Below are 5,076 nucleotides of genomic sequence, written 5' to 3'. Positions count from 1 at the left end.
GAATTTGTATAAAGTGGATTTTAAAATGCAGTTGACATTTACTGGACTTTTAAAAAAGTTCAACACAAAACAAAATAAAAAAAACTGCACTAAGCTCTCACAAACTTGATAGGCTTTAAAAAGCTAGACTTTCCCAGCATTTTTTTGGGTTTTTTTGGGGGGCGGGGATTCCGGTACCAGGAATCGAAATCACAACCTCGCGCTTGCCAGGCAGGCACTGTCCCTCTGAGCTAAATCCCCAGCCCCTTTCCCAGCATCTTCCTATTCATTAATTATCAATATAACATCACTAAAGGAAACGTGAAATGGCCAGTTTATGTTAACAGGAACCCTCAAATGAAGAGTTGGTATTACTAATAATGAAATGGAAAGTTGGAAAGTATCAGTTTTAGTTTTTATAATTTGTTTGTGACTTTGAAGTCCTATTTCCCACAGGTTTTTGTAGCCTGATGGGGAAGCAGGTCTGACTGAGAGGTGCGGACAGTAACCTCTCAGTCCTGCCTTCATGTCATCTGGTGTTGTTTAAGACCAGCACAAGCCCATGTTGCTTGCTGAAAACACAGAATTCATTCTTGGATTAATATTCTGGTGCCAGATGTATGAGGCTGGCTCCAAAGAAGCTTTTTCTCTTAAATACTGTCAAAAATAGAGAAGCTGAAGATTGGAGAGAAGCCATTTATTTTGAACAGTTTTATTTTATGACAGTTTGTGTTTGTAAAGAAACCTGCTCACAATATTTACTTTAGAGTTCTACCAAAAAGCCCCATAGGTTTCTTTCCTTTTTTTCCCCCCTTTAAAAAAGTTTCCATAGAGCTTAACTCTTACATGATGCTTCTTGACTTTGGTTCTGATTAGTTGATTTATAGACTTTATTTACCAGCATGATTGGAGAATTCTTTTGCTAGACTGAATTGCACTCTCCCAGTGCTCTGGTCCGTTTCCTAGGTAACAAATGCACTGCATAGATTCCATAATGAGGACTGTGGTTGGCTAGTTACTGTGTAAATTCTGTTGTTTGGTAAAGCTTAGTCTCAAATTTAAATAAAGGTCAAGAAAGCAAAAGTACTGGAAATGCAAATTTTGGGATTTTATTTCGTATCCAGTGCCAACAAAGTTTAATAGGCTTTTCTGGAGAAAGGCAAATTATGCAGCAGTATTCACGTTTGTTTTGCTGTCTTAAACAGTTGGGGAGCTTTTTTTTACTGCTTCAGAGTGGTGATGCGAATAGTTCTAGTGACAGAGGATGTAGTTCAGAAGCATGTTATCATACTTGCAAGTAATGTGGAAAGCAAAGGGCTGAGGTATGGGACATCAGTAATATGTTTATACTGAGAGGGAGGTAACATCACAGAAGAAAAATTGAAAAGTAACTTTTAAAAACTTTAAGAAGACATTAAAATATTTAAGAAACTTTTAAAAACATTAAAAGTCTCACCATAAAATGATGCATTTTCACTCTAGCTTTTTTCCTGCTGATCTGCCTGAACTTTGGCTGGCCTAGGAACAGGGAGCAATTAGAGAATAGCTTTCCTTTGTATATTACTCTCTTGGTATTTGTAGCCTCTGTTGCTCTAGATGCAGGACAAATAATAATATGTATGAAATTGTTAGTAATTGTTTACTGATTTTTTTTTTTTTAAAAAAAGAGAGCCAAGAGTGGCGATGCACTCCTGTAATCTCAGCACTCGGGAGGCTGAGGCAGGAGGATCTCTGTGAGTTTCAGGCCAGCCTGGGCTATATGGTGAGTTCAAGGCCACTCTGAACTACACAGTGAGACCCTGTCTCAAAACAAAACAAAAAGGAACCCTACAAAAAATCTAGAATTCCCCTAAAGCCCAATCAAATATCTTCATTTGGTGCCTAAACATATTTTTGTTAATCAGCAAGGATTCTGTTGGTTCAAACATTAAAAGAAAACACATACAACATTTTAATTCCAGAGAAGTATCCAAAGTTGCTTCCATTACTTTTCCTTCCTTCACTAGATTGGGTTTTTAAAATTTTTGTTTATTACTTTTGAGAGAGAGTTTTACTGTGTAGTCCAGGCTGGCCTCAAACTTGTAGTCGTGCTGCCCCAGCTCCCCAAGTGCAGGGATTACAGATGTGTGCCACCACGCTTAGCTTCAGAGGAAGCTTATGTATGTATGTGTGTATTTGTGTATTTATTTATTTATTCATTCATTTAGTTTTTAGTGCTGGAAATTGAACCCAAGGCCTTGACGCTGAGCTACATCCCTAGCCCATTTTTATTTTTTATATTGACACATGGCTTCTCTATGTGACTAAATTGCCTAGGCTGGACTTGAATTTACATTACTCTTGCCTCACCTACCAAGGTTCTGGAACACAGGTGTGCACCACCGTGCCAGGCTCAGAGGGAGCTTTTTTAGTGTGGAGTTTGAATCCCATCATTGTCCTGTTCAAAACACTCTAGTCTGGGGCTGGGGATGTAGCTCAGTGGCACAGTGCCTGCCTGGAAAGTGTGAGGTCCTGAGTTCGATTCCCAGTACTGTCCCCCAAAACAAAAAAAAAACCTTCTAGGCTTTCTGCCCAGTCCGGAAAATCTAAGCCCTCTCTGGGGCCTGCAGAGTGCTGTGTGGTCTGACTTGTCTACCCATTGCCCTTTTTCCTGTCTCCCAACTTCTTTGATTCTACTGCCACTTCACCCCCACTTAAGACTCTCCCATCCTCAGACGAACAAGGTTAGGGCAGGGTAGAAATACAGGAAGGTCAAATAGGCAGTAGGAGATTGGGGCTGGGTAACAGGGATACATGGACCACTCTGGCATGTGTGTTGATCAGGAAGTTACTCATTTACCTTTTGGTTAACTTTCACTTCAGGCACAGGATACATCTTGATGGGGTTCTTGTTCTTGGTTTTCCTCAAATATGACACTACTACACCTTTTCTAACCTTTGCTAATTGCAAATATTGTGTCCCTTCATTTTTTAAATAAATATTTTCCCTAGTAAATACGATTTTTAGGGGTTCGTTTTGTTTTTTGAGATGGGGTCTTGTTATGTGATTCAGGCTGGTCTTAAACTCTAGCCTAGCCTGGGCTCAAACTCATGTTGATCCTCCTGTCTCACCCTCTTGGGTGCTGGCATTACAGGTGTATGCTACCATTTTCAGCCTGATTTTTAGGTTTTATCATTGTATCTTTTATGGCATAGGCACCACCTTCCAAAAACCCTCTTATGTTATGGGAGTTAATATATCTAGGGCAGAGTTAACAACATTTGTGAGTTCTTACCTAGCTAGGGCACTTCCTCCCAGCCTGAATTAGTTTGCTATGATTCCCATAACAAAATATACTGGGTGGCTTAAAGAACAAAATTTTATTTTGTGATAATGGAGAAACTAGAAGAATGTAGTCAAGGTTTTGGCAGGGTTGGGTTCTAAGGTCCCCTTGGATAGATGTTGTCTCCTCCCTGGACCTTCACGTGGTTCTCTCGCTTCCTGTGTCCTTACCTCCTCTTAGAAAGACACCTCTCATTATAAGGATTGGGGCCTGCAGTATGACTTCACTTTACTTTGGTTACCTGTTTTAAAGGCTGTACCTCTAAAGATAAGTCACTTTCTGAGGTGCTGGGGTTAGGACTTGAACAGGTGAATTGGGGGAGTACACAGTTCAGCCCATAACACAGCCTACCCCTCTAGTCATTCACTACATACAGCTTCATTGCATATGTGTGACTTATGGACGTTTCATCTTAAATGCCCCCTCATCTTCAACAGTTTTACATATATATATATATATATATGTATATATATATATATGAGCTACACCCTTCCCCACCTTTTTAAAAATTTTGAGCCAAGATCTCACTAAGTTGCCCAGGCTGTGCTCAAACTTCTGATCCTTCTGCCTCAGCTTCCCAGAGTACTTGGATTACAGGTGTGTGCTGCCACACCTGGCCAACAAATTTAAAGGAATGAATTTGAGAGGGCGGGGGAATGGGGCAGAAAAATATGAAATAGAAAGTAAATACAAAAATAAGCTGTTTTGCTAATTATTTTATAACCACAACAAACTGGTACAGATAATAACCTGTATAAAACAATAAAGATTTACACATTGAGATCTTCGCTCACCAAAGCTGAAAATTTGTCTGGTGTGGGGAATTTAGACCGCAGTCCTTATTTTTGGATGGATTGCTGGGTATGTGGCACAATACATGCTTTTACACGTTTGAATAGAACAGTGGCCACCTTGCCAAGGTAAAAGTACGTAAAATGTTTGGCTTCCTGTGATAATGTAACTACCGAAATTCCTCCCCAAGCGGCAATGCCAAGTGCAGTTGTACTTCTTGTCAAACTTCTTGATAGGACTGCAGAGTCCATATGTTGTTTTTCTGTATCACTTGTATAGCAGTTTCTCCAACACTCTCTTAGCATTCTCCACCATATCCTTTGCATCTCTCCTGACATCTGCATTTCTGATCCTCACCTTTTGGTTGCTCATGGCTCGTGTGGAGCAAGAGCTACTGACTTCAGTGGCCTGGGAAGGTGCTGGAGTAGTTCAGTGAGCACTGTGGGAGCTACTGTGACTGCCAAAGCGGTACCACATCTCCTTGGCATGGCACATCTCTTAGGGCTTTTTTATTTTATTGGCAATTTGTCACAGGGCCAAATATGGAGCAGTCTGATCAACTGTGTATGCTAATAAAAGTAAGTTGGTAAGGGCTTTGTGCTATTTTTCCACACTTCATATTATTTTTAAATATTCTTAAATGGTTTAAAGTAAAAGATTCTTAATAATTGGAATACTAGAGAATATCAGTGTGACTTAATTCAGTGGACATGCTAATGCTGTTATTTTTTGTGAGTTCTGAGGACATGTTTCTTTTGCTATTCATTTCATCCATTTCTTTTCTGATGACTCCCGAATCCGATATCCAGTTAGGGCTTTTTTTCTGAAATCCAGATCATTGTATCCAACAACCAGCTGGGTATATCTGTTTGATATTTTATAAGCATTTCACATTCAGTGTGTTCCAGACTTGAGGTAATATCTTCCTCTGCAAATCTGTGTCTTTTCTTGTATTCCCTAGCTCTGTGAATGGGTACCACCT

Source organism: Chinchilla lanigera, unplaced genomic scaffold, assembly GCF_000276665.1.
Source record: "Chinchilla lanigera isolate Chin_1 unplaced genomic scaffold, ChiLan1.0 scaffold00018, whole genome shotgun sequence".
NCBI classification, from domain to species: Eukaryota; Metazoa; Chordata; class Mammalia; order Rodentia; family Chinchillidae; genus Chinchilla; species Chinchilla lanigera.
The sequence above is the reverse complement of the archived record's forward strand: the minus strand, read 5'-3'. Positions refer to the sequence as shown.